The 12471-nt window shown below is 42.7% G+C and overlaps 2 long non-coding RNA genes across 2 annotated transcripts in view; one reads left to right on the top strand and one right to left on the bottom strand.

Annotated features, from left to right (window-relative positions):
- Positions 1–12471, top strand: part of LOC309343982 — a 507096-nt gene that overhangs the window by 158255 nt on the left and 336370 nt on the right. The window lies entirely within an intron of this gene.
- The window catches only part of LOC309344021, a 28522-nt gene continuing 23436 nt past the window's right edge, over positions 7386–12471 (bottom strand). The window contains exons 3-4 of the long non-coding RNA XR_014157542.1: positions 9591–9675; positions 7386–7465 (exon numbers count right to left, since the gene is read on the bottom strand). This is a non-coding gene — a long non-coding RNA (uncharacterized lncRNA). The remainder of the gene's footprint in view (positions 7466–9590; positions 9676–12471) is intronic.

Here is a 12471-nt window from a genome sequence, read left to right as displayed (position 1 = left end):
AGATGATTTCAGTGAGACAAACTAGAAGCAAGAATGGCAGGGCAGAGGACCAGGGAGCAAACCGGGAACAAAAAGAGAAGCAGAGTTTTTGACCAGCACAAAGATGCTTTGACAGGGTTTTTTTGGAGGGCAGGAATGGACAGTAGCAAGGGGTGGTTGTGGAGCAAGGCACTGGGAAAGCTATGGGTTTCCGGAGGCCTACAGCTTCCTTCGCAGCAATGACTCAAGGAACAGGAGGTCCAGGAATGCCTGCAGCTGATTTTCCAACAGTCCCACACTTAAAAAAGAAAAATAGTATTTAAAAAACAAAGTCTAAAACATATTGCTCAAGATAAGAAATGTCTACCTTTCCGTGTGATATTTAACAAGCTTGATCTCTTCCATCTATCAAAGATCAGCTTAAGATTTTGCTTGAAAACCTTTTAAGTATATCTGTGAGCAAACTGGAGGATAACAACTAAAGGGGAAAGATAACTTGATCGTAAAATGGGAGATTGGAATGCTGGCGAAGGAAAGGATGGGCAAGAAAACAGATTATTTGAGCTAAGTGAAAGGAACGAGAGAAGGGAGATTGACTGCTTGATGAAATTCTCAGGTAACAAATATGTTATTTAAGATACATAAAACAAGATATACCTGGGAAAGAAGAGGAGATGCAAGAAAGCAGCAAATGGATTAAATAATAATCAGTTTAAGAATCCAGTAAGATCATGCAGGAGGAGCCAGTACAGACAGCAACTATAGTTTGATCATGATGAAATGGGGACCAAACTAAATGTGGTTCCATTATTTGATGTCCTATTACTACTACAAAGTTGCTACAGATAACAACTATAGCAGGATTGGGGAAGTAGTGGCCCTCCAGATGTTGTCCAGTTCCAACCCCTATTAGCTCCAGATATCATGGCCAAAAGTAGGTAAAGATAAAGGACCCCTGGTCAGTTAAGTCCAGTCAAAGGTGACTATGGGCTGCGGCGCTCATCTTGCTTTCAGGCTGAGGGAGGTGGTTTTGTCTACAGACAGCTTTCTGGGTCATGTGGCCAGCATGATTAAATCGCTACTGGCACACGGAGGGCTGTGATGAGTGCCAGAGCGCATGGAAACACCATTTACCTTCCCACCACAGTGGTACCTATTTCTCTACTTGCACTGACCTGCTTTCAAACTGCTAGGTTAGCAGAAGCTGGGACAGAGCAACAGGAGCTCACTCCGTTGTATGGATTTGAACCGCCGACCTTCCGATCAGCAAGCCCAAGAGGCTCAGTGGTTTAGACCACAGGGCTACCCTCATCCCTTTGTGGCCAATAGTAGCTGAACAACAGTGTAAGGCAAAATTCACTGTCATCTAAAGTACCTAGGCAAACAGAAGCTAGCACCCAACATATTGTAATGTTAAGACAAGACGTGACTCTTTGGAAGGTCAGGGCTCCACTGAAGAAACCTTCGCTAAAGAGGGTACTTGAAAAAAGGGCTTCTACAGAAGATCTTAAGAAACAAGCAGGCTGGTATGGGGAATGTGGCCCCTATATTGGCACTTCTTACTGGAACCAACAGGCAGAGCTGCTAGAATTTTGAGGTGGAATAGGAGGAGACACCCCTTCATTCCCAGACTGGCAGGAAAGGATGACTCAAAAATGCACTAGAAGGGGAAAAAAATGACAACAAACATGAAAACACTTGGCCACCCAAAGGCAGACCCAAAAGGAGATACCGTGATAGCAAAGATCCCTTGGAGACTTGGAAACTTTAACTACAACTTCCCACATGTGAGACAGTGGGAGAAACGGTAACTGGGACATGACTAATGCTACACTACAAATCCACAAACGTGGGCAGGTAGCAATGTGCTCTGGGATCCCTAGTGAACAGAAATCCACAGCTTCTGCTGTGGACCCCAGAGGGCATTGCTGACAAATGGGATGTAAGAAAGCAGTAGCAAGAGAAGGCGGATGATCCCAAGAACTTCTGCAGAACTTTGTGGCTGAAAGCAGCATCTGAAGAGGTGGTGGAATTGATCGTGCAAATGTATTTGCAGAAGATATTGTTGTCGTGGGCATCCATCTGTTTTGAGACACAATGGAATGCATTTTCAGGAGTGAAGTCAATCCACCGTGTTAGCAGCACCGAAGTGGCTTCCCTGGGGCACAAACCTGGACAGTGCTTATGGAGGTCCTGGGCTGCCCAGATGACAAGACCTCACTCGGCCCCACTGAAGTGGTCCAAAGGAAAGCAGAACAATATGATGGGCACCAGTTTGACTGCAGGAGTTGGGCCGGGAGTGGAGGGGGTCCTGGCCCTGCAAAGGATGTGGCCAATAGGTATTTAAATACGTTTTGTGGATAGTATATTAGTATTCAGATGCCAAAGGAAAGCTGCAGAACATATTCAACAAAATAAATTTGGTTTGTCCAGGGCATTGAGCAGCCACTAGAAAATCTAGAGGGTGTGTGTGTGTGGACAGAATAATGTGGCTTCACAAGACTTAAAATGCCTGGTGAAATGTACATTTTATAAAAAGAAACATTTACTGGCAGGGCAAATAGATTTACAAGTGAAAAAGAAATTTATCTTTAAAAACAAACCTATGAGGTATCGCTCTTTAAGAATATGAAGTATGGGTGACAGGGAGGAAAAGGAATAAAGGAAACCAAAGGTGTGTGAAATGGGGAGTTGGAAAATAATTTATAAACGGAGTTGGATATGAATAAACGCTGGGCAGAACTGTTGATACGAAGTGATGCAAAGTGTGAGGAAGATGAAATCAGTTGTGATGGAACACATTCCCGAAATGAGGGGCTACTTCAAGAAATGATTGAAGAGAAGTTAAAAGCGGGAGGAGGGAAGCAAGAGGAAGGTCTGGCTATGACTGCATACAGCAGATTTAAGAAAAATGGGTGGGGGGATATGTTGACCTAAAAGGATTGGCATAATAATAGAGGGGGTGGGAAATGGACTGAAGCACACAAAGAGGTGCAGAAACCGAGGCTTCTAATCTGCCATATGAATCAGACCTTGATTACAAGTGTATTTGCAAGTCTTTAGACCTAAGGAGGCCGATGACAGTTAAGGCCAACACTTGTCAGGTAAATCTGAAAGCCAACAGAAAATAAACCAAAATTCATTCCGCCTCTTCATGGGAAATACAATTTAACATGGGGGATTATAAATGTAAAATACTTGTGATAGAAGCATTTTTGTCCTGACATTTTGTTGCAGATTTCAAAGCCAACCAAATGTCTACATAATGAACAAATATGCCATTGTACCTGGCCTAATTTTAGCTGTAGGCACGGTCTGATTGGTGTGTGAGAGAGTGAGAATGAGATTGATTTGATTTATTTATATTTCTATGCTGCTTTTCTTACACACACACACACACACACACACACACACACACACACACACACACACCAGCCAAGAGCCAGTAATAAGAAGAAAACAGAGTACATGAAACACAGTGTAATGCATTAAGTACAGTATTAAATGTTGAATTAAAAACAATCCCAGAGAAGCTTACCAACAATAAAAAATAATAACATGAAGGGACATAATAGAGGTAAAAAGAAAGGTAAAGGACCCCTGGACTCCAGTCAAAGGAGACTCTGGGATTGCGGCACTCATCTCACTTTCAGGCCGAGGGAGCCGACGTTTGTCCACAGACAGTTTTCTGGGTCATGTGGCCAGCATGACTAAACCGCTACTGGCACAAAGAGGCATTGACGAGTTGAGTGCCAGAGCGTATGGAAATGCCGTTTACCTTCCCGCCAGAGCGGTACCTATTTATCTACTTGCACTGGTATGCTTTCAAGCTGCTAGGTTGGCAGGAGTTGGGACAGAGCAATGGGAGCTCACCCCGTCACGGGGATTCAAACTGCTGACCTTCCAATCAGCAAGCCCAAGAGGCTCAGTGGTTTAGACCACAGCGCTACCCGCGTCCCTACAAAGTAGAACATCACAAGTACAGCATAACTCGCATAGAATAATTAACAAATCATCAGTGAAACAATTACAATCTATGAAACACAATTGAAGCCAAAGTAATATTAAATGATTAACAATTCAATACAGCCAGTGTTATTTTTCTAGAAAAAGAGGTGCCGGAACTCACCATGAAACCTCCCTTTTTCTCTTGTAATGACAGTGGCACCCATCTGAGAGGAGCCGGAAATGAGTTCCAGCAAGTTCTGGCTGAATAAAAGCCTAAAATACAGCCTTAATAACATATAATACAATAATAACAGCATTAACAAAAGAGCAACCAAAAAAATAAACTAAGCACCATTAAGTTCAAACACACACACACACACACGCGCGCGCCACACTCCCATGACTCATAATCTTTGTTCATTTCATTAAAATAAACATGCACATAATGGCTGTGGCAGCAACTTCCTTTTGAAGGTTCCTTGGGCTGGGTACATTGGGCTGAAATCAACCACCCAGTGATGGAAAAAGAGTGAGAGAGTGAGAGAGGTATTCCATCACTGGCCTTCCCTTGTTAGAGAGCCAGTGTGGTGTAGTGGTTAAGAGCGGTAGACACGTAATCTGGTGAACCGGGTTCGCGCCCCCCTCTCCTCCGCATGCAGCTGCTGAGTGACCTTGCGCTAGTCACACTTTGAAGTCTCTCAGCCCCACTCACCTCATAGAGTGTTTGTTGTGGGGGAGGAAGGGAAAGGAGATTGTTAGCCACTTTGAGACTCCTTAAGGGGCGTGAAAGGCGGGATATCAAGTCCAAACTCCTCCTCCTCCTCCTCCTCCTCCTCCTCCTCCTCCTCCTCCTCCTCCTCTTCTTCTTCTTCTTCTTCTTCTTCTTCTTCTTCTTCTTCTTCTTCTGGTTCCTTCCCAAAAATAAAAATAATTATGATAGACCATCAATAGACAGGTTGAATCTCTTGACAGATTGTAGGCTGTCCACCTGTTTGGAACCTTCTGAGTTTTTCTACTGAGGGCTGATCTCTCTCTCTCTCTCTCTCTCTCTCTCTCTCTCTCTCTCTCTCTCTCTCTCTCACACACACACACACACACACACACACAAACGCAGGAGAGAAATTTTGGATTTACTTTCTCAAAGAATATCCCAGGTTCAAACCCCAGCTTCTCCAAATAGGGCCAGAAAAGACCCCTGTCTTAAATCCTGGACAACAGCCTTTTCTGTTCTTAATGAACAGGGGGTGGTGAGCAGGTTGTTTTGCAGGGGGAATTTTGAGGAATTGGAGGATTTTAGCATACACAAAAATTGAGGAATAAGATTGCCACCGGCTTATAGGAACAGCCGTGCAATTTTGTGAAGGCTACGGTCATTTGGGGTTGTAACACCCGCACGACCCTTACAGCAGCCATTGTGCTAAAGTGAGCTGCCTCTGAAAGGTTGTGAACTGGGTAACAAGATATTGTGAAGTTTGGCAGGGATGGGTGGTTTGTTGAATGGACCCGCAGGAAGATCTCCATAAACTCTGAAGGGGCCTACGGACTCCCACTTTGAAAACCGCTGTTAAGCAAAAATCAGAGTCCTACCAGTGTTCAGCATTTCATATACTTCCATCGTAGCAGGAAGATCCTGTTTTGTTCCTCCCCTTGTAAATTATTACATGCTCCAGAGACTTCAGTGTCAGGAAGCAAGAGATAAGTGGTACGCTGTGATTATGTGTGTTTTTCTCTTTCCCATCTGCAATAATACGATTCAGTGCCTGGTTTTACTGGAAATGATTGCCAGTGGGGAAGACAGGATGGTGCATATTACAATTATAAGCCAAAGCTGCTAAAAATAAAAATAAAAATGCATGGCAAAAATACATGCATTCTCATGTGCAGATCTAAATATGCTCCGAGTCACACAGGAAATTTCCCCATCCCATTTATTTAGGTTGGGACAGGCCAATCTGCACATGAGGGTTTCTGTTCTGCTTTGAAACTGATAATGTGTTAGGGAAGCTGCACGTGTGGATAAAGGTTCCCTGGATAAGAATGGTTGGAGTGAGAACAAAAGAATCATAGAGTTGGAATTGACCCCGAGAGTCATCTAGTCCAACTCCCTGCAATGCAGGAATCTCAACTAAAGCATCCATAGCACATGGCCACCCAACCTCTGCATAAAAAAAGACAATTTGCAGTTTGAGGCCCATTGACAGGCCTGGCACCAATGGTTGCCCAGTCAGGCACTGGCCAGGAATCAGAGTTCAAGAGAGTCCTTTCAGCTTTTTATAAAAAATAAGTATTTTTAAAAAAAGATCTTACCAGCCACTGCTGCAAACCATAGTGGTTGCACAAATATTCTCCTGGTCACCTCACCCAGAATGCTCAGCTCTGAAGAAAGAAGCCCACTTTGTCTATTTCTCAGCTAGCTCCTAGAGGGCTCCCTCAATAAAATATTTGAGGGGGCCAACCCCCCCCCCCAAGTTCACAGGCATTGCCATTCAAATTGCGTGTGTGTACTGCGTCATGTGGGGACGCGGGTGGCACTGTGGTGTAAACCACTGAGCCTTGGACTTGCTGATCAGAAGGTCGGCGGTTCGAATCCCTGCGGCGGGGTGAGCTCCCATTGCTCGGTCCCAGCTCCTGCCAACCTAGCAGTTTGAAAGCACATCAAAGTGCAAGTAGATAAATAGGTACCACTCCAGCAGGAATGTAGACGGCGTTTCTGTGTGCTGTCCTGGTTTGGCCAGAAGCAGCTTAGTCGTGCTGGCCACATGACCCGGAAAAACTCTCTGCAGACAAACGCTGGCTCCCTTGGCCTGTAAAGTGAGATGAGCGCCGCAACCCCAAAGTCATTCGTGACTGGACTTAACTGTCAGGGGTCCCTTTACCGTTTTTTACTGTGTCATGTGATTGATTATGCAAGGTGAGGCTCACCTCTCTCTCCCCCTCCCCAATTTTTTATTCAAGTTGGCACCCCTGTTCTCAGATCTCAGAGGTGGCAGAGAAGCTGCTCCAAACTGCTTGGACGAGCTGCACACTGTTGAGATGAGGCCCTTTCTCCCTGCTTTGCCCCTTCAGCTTGGGGCGGTCAGTCCGTTTGCCTATCATCAGAAAGTGGCTCTAGGGAGGTTTGTTAATCTTTTTGTGGGGAGCATGGGCTCTAGGTAAAATATATCTGAGTTCTCTGTGTAGAGGCATTAGCAGTTCATAAACTGTGGCTGAAATGAGAGCATTGAAGGGCAGGAGAATCTGTGCACATTTTGTAATTAGCTATCAGTACCACAGTACAAAATAATAAGAAGCCATCCATTGTCTCTGATGTTCTAAAGTGGTTTTTCTTCTTCTTCTCAGCTGATTAGTTTACAGTGAGATTTGAGGCTACTCAGTACCTCGGTGCATCCCATTCATAATTCTTTGGAAATGCTTTTTTAATCTTTTAAAAGAAAACATTGACTAACTAGAGGGAAAATGTGCTATTAAGAAGAGAGAGGAGGCTGCATTTTTCTTCAGTTGGTTGAAAATCCATATTCCTTATAACACTGAGGGGAAACTGGAAAGAAAAGAAAAGAAAAGAAAAGAAAGAAGTAGTTGCTTGTGTTAGGGCCATATGGGAGTCATTTAGGGGATTGTGTCCATTTACTGTTCAATAAAACATGAACGCTTACCATAGCAACCGCAGTGGCATGTGGTATAATGCTGCCTCTGAGATGCAGGATGCAGCATTTAATAGAAGAAAAATGCTCAGTTTTGAGAGCGTAACGAACCCAAGAATACTTTTTGTGATAATTTTCTTTTTTAACACCAGAAAACAATTTTGTTCAACAAAGCACTTCCACCTACCAAGTAAATACAAAAAAAAGAGCATAGATAATAATTAATTCTCTGTGTTACTTTCCATTCTGGGAGGTCTTGTTTAGTGGTGTTAAAAGAGGTTGTCTGTTCAATGGAATCAGCACAACCACACAGTTTTGTTGCAGCCATAGTGACAGATTGTGATTTTATCATCCTTCTGTTGGTGCTGTAGAACCATAGGGAGAGGCAGATTCGGGCCCAAGAAGGTGAAATGCTTCATTTTTTAATTTTTTGCATCCATTTCTGTGCTGCCTACCCCACACAGAACTCTTTTATGTGACTATCTACCTCAGAGTCAGAAACAGAATCCATTTCTGGGTACCTTTACCTCAGTTAGCATCCATTTCTGTGTTGTCTACCTCAGACAGAACCCCTTCCTGCTTGGCTTCCTTGTATACTCCAGAGCTTAGAGTGAGGAAACAAACTGGGTGTTGGGTTGAAGACAAGTGGAGGAAAACACCAGTTGCACACCCTCCAACATTTCTCTGATGAAAATAGGGATGTCCCATTCCATAATGATACCCCACACATCATACTGGGTTGCCCCAGCCACTCTAGGCAACCTTCTACATATATAAAAACATAATAAAACATTAAACATTAAAAAAACCTTCCCTATAAAGGCTTGCCTTCAGATGTCTGGAGGCATACCCTTCAGTGAAAATAGGGACATCCTACCATACCCTCCAACATTTCTTGAATGAAAATAGGGATGCCCTACCGAAAAGTGGGACATTCTGGGAACATATCAGAAACTGGGATGGCTTCTCTAAATCAGGGACATCCCTGGGGAAAAGTGGGACACTTGGAGGGCCAGTAGTTGAATGCAGCGCAATTCTGGTGAGGGTTCATCATCGAGCCTACCTTGTGGCAGTGAAAGCTGCGAGGAAGGCATGCTTTGCTGCCTCCATTGTATCTTCATTGTGCCAGCAGAGTTTACTTCCTGTGATATTTCAAGAAGTCACTACTTAGGATTTAGAGTGCTTCTAACATTCCCTTTCATCAAACTCGTCTGGGCTGTGTTCAACTTCAGTTTCAATCTTTATTGGGAATGTATCTGATTAATCATGCGTATTAATTACAAACTGTGCGTTATTATTTATCCATGATAAAAGTGTGTTCTTTGTGCAAAGATTCATAGCAAAATAACATTTCTCACCAGCAGAAGTAAATTAAATTGAAGTAAGACCCCTAATATCACCATCTGTACAAGTAAATTACTTTCCGAGTAATTAAATATGCATATCTGAGCTGCACACTGTACAGATGAACCAGGTTTTATTGAAGCAATATGCTTATAAATCCCTTAGGTATTAAAGATGAAGTATCATTGGCATTTTGTATTCATGCAGCTATGAATAAGGAGTACATGTGAGTGAGTGTGTGCGTTTGTCTGTCTGTCTGTGGGCTGAATGGGTGTCATATTATGGCTGTCACATATTTTTTTAGGGATGTGTTTGATTAACTTTTCATGATTAATTATTATTTGCCAGCAAATAACCAACATGATCAGTCTATTTATATTGGTGACATTTCACAGAGATGTAAGGCTCCATAAGCTATATTAATATTGCATGTGTTTGAATTTACAATGGCAGGACGCTCGCTTGCCTTCTCCGGGTTCTGTGAAAGTGGAGCAATGCTGTGAAACTACTTTTCATTATATCGAGGGGATTCATTACAGCTGCATTTGTCCCTCCATGAAATATCAGTAGGCGACCAGTTGGAATTCATGGTCACAGCCCTTTATTAGATCATCAGAGTTTGTAGCCCATAACAAATACAAGTACAGAAAGGAACAATATTGTTAAGAAATGACTCACCTACTACCCAACCGGCCATGGGTCTTGCAGAATAGCAACTCGCTGGCTAGAAATGTCTGACCTTGGCCCTGTGGCTATCAACACCCTGTTTTCACAAAAGAGAACAAATGAGCAGCGTGTTCAAGTTATCAAGTTATATGGAAGGATTCACAGGGCTATGTTTTTCACACAGTGACTGAAATGATCTCAAGGTAATATGTACACCCGAAGCTTTCAGCACTCTTTTTTTTTTTTTTTAATATGATGGTTTAGTATATGTGGGTATTAGATGTCAATGGGGGATAATTTGCCCATGATGAGCTGGTAAACAACTGAATGAGACTTCGGTGTGTTCTCTGAATTCACTCTTAGTGATCTGAAAATAGAAACTTCTTTAGTAGAGGGAGTAAAGGGGGGGGGGGAAGGACCCGGGAGCAATATCCTGAGCCTTAAAAAAGGAGCTTTGTGGCTGCAGAAATTGCAAGATAGAGAGGAAAGTTACTATAACTGCATGCCATGGGAACCGTGACAAAATAACAACATTCAAAAAAGTTCATCATTGTCTCCTTAGATTTTCTTCCACATTTAAATATGGATAGAACCAGTGCTGCTTCTTCTTCTTCTTTTTTTTTGAAAAAAAGGTGTCAGTACAGTGGTACCTCAGGTTAAGTACTTAATTCATTCCGGAGGTCCATACTTAACCTGAAACTGTTCTTAACCTGAAGCACCACTTTAGCTAATGGGGCCTCCTGCTGCTGCCGCGCCGCCGGAGCCGGATTTCTGTTCTCATCCTGAAGCAAACTTCTTAACCTGAAGCACTATTTCTGGGTTAGCGAAGTCTGTAACCTGAAGCGTATGTAACCTGAAGCATCTGTAACCTGAGGTACCACTGTACTCACCATGAAGTTGTAGCAATTGGTGCCACTGGAGAGAATCACCATGTGATCTGCAAGCGATCAAAACCTCTCAATGCTCTCCTTGGTTCCCCCTTCTAAAAACAGTGCATTTTAGAGCCAGTTACCTGTTGAATCTCCTGCCAGCCACATTTTGATCCACTTTTACTGAGCTGTGTTTCCAAGCTATGCCCTCTGCCGTCCTGGACGGATGATATGAAGACAGACTCTGTATATGTGGGCAAGCGCAGGTGGAAGACATTTGCACTATTTACTACATTGCCCACTATACATTGGACCCAGGAGGTGATTTCTCACCTTTCCGTCCAAACAGGAAAGATTTCTCTCCCCGGCAGAAAAGGTCCTATGGCTTCTTAGCGATGTAAATGCTTCAGTGACTCATAAAGTCGCCCTTTTTCCTTTGGCGGCCAAAAAGATCAGCAAGAAGACCTGGGACAATATAGCAATGAACTGTAAGGGAGACACAAAGATCTAAATAGATACCATTATTTGTGGCATGACACCCCTTTTGCTTGTATTTATTTTGGATTATTTTGGATCTGTCAAGGCCAATGGCTAGCACAATAAAGTTATTTGGATTGGATTGGCATTGTTACGGTAAGTGCCACAGTTTTAACATGCGGGGGTGTGTGTGTGTGTGTGCTGGTACTCTGTACTCCTGAGTACCCCCGGAAAACAAATCACTAGATATGACTGCAGATAGTCTAAAACCAGAAATAACTTAGTTATGATATTACCTTAATGTCGTTGTGAGTAGTGCTTGTAGTCTGAATGAGTCAAATGAATGAGCCTTCTTTTGTTATGATACCCTGCTGTGCAGATGTGTTTGCACATCAGCCAACAGACTGTATGAAATGCCCTATGTCTAAGTTTCCATTGTCACCCAGTAGCCATATTGGTTCATTTGCTTGCAGAATAATTGAGACTTCATTCTTTTTTCTTTTCTTTTTGTAAGAGGTAGCTGCTTGCAGCCTCGGTTGCAGACACAGTGCACATTTAAAGCACATTGCTTCCGACAAAGATGTAGTTTACCTTTCATAGAGTTACAATTTCCAGAACGTTTAGCAAGCCACAGTTTCCATGTTTCTTTGGGGGAAGTCATGTGCTTTAAATCTGATTTTAATGTTCTGTAAATATGGGGTGTGCACTCCTTAACCAAGACTTTGGCTGATTGACATCCAGTGCCCTTTTTAAATGTGTTGGGGAGGGGGTGCATTATTGGGTTGTTCCTGTTTTTGTTTTTATTATGTATTTTGTGTTTTTATATTGTGTTTTTATATCGTAACTGCCCTGAGACCTGCAGGTATAGGGCAGTATAAAAATTAAATAAATAAAAATAATAAGCCATGACTTTTTTTTTAAAGGTGAGTTTGACATTATGGGGAACTGCTGAGCTATGACTGACATCTAACTAAAAACATTGGAGCTTACTTAAAAGGAAACATGCTTAGGATAATTAACAGGGGACATTCCTTTGGAGAGCTACAAAACTGGTGCTATAAACCCCATGCCTTGAAAATTATTATATGTTGCTATATGAAACAACAACAAAAAACCTCAATGTATTGTGCAAGAGCAGGAGGGAGAGATAAATAAAAATGTTCTGCCTTCGGTTTTGCTATCTAACAGTAACATGCCTCAAAATTGTATTGAGAGATGGATATTAAGTCTCCACTTGCCATTTCTAACCATTAAGGCATCATTTTGTTCAGGGACCGTTGAGCCTTTTGCAAGCTAGGAGTAGCATATCCCATCAGGATTTCCTCCTCCTCTGTCTAGCTTTCATCTACTTAGACAAAATTGAGTTAAGAAAGAAACCTTCACCTGAAAAGCTTTTTGCTGGTTGCTGTATCTTTAAAGCTTTAAAAGCCTTTTCCCCCTTTGCATTGCTCTTTCCTCTTTTTTTGTGGAAAAGGTCCCTATTTTTCTTATATTTCCCCCTAGAGAAACAGCATCATTTGAACATTTTTTGGGGGGAGGGGTTGGTT

This window comes from Podarcis erhardii (genome assembly GCF_964252035.2).
Source record: "Podarcis erhardii genome assembly, chromosome: 6".
In the NCBI taxonomy this organism is placed as follows: Eukaryota; Metazoa; Chordata; class Lepidosauria; order Squamata; family Lacertidae; genus Podarcis; species Podarcis erhardii.
Note: the sequence above shows the minus strand (reverse complement) of the source record. Positions and strands in the feature narration are given on the sequence as shown.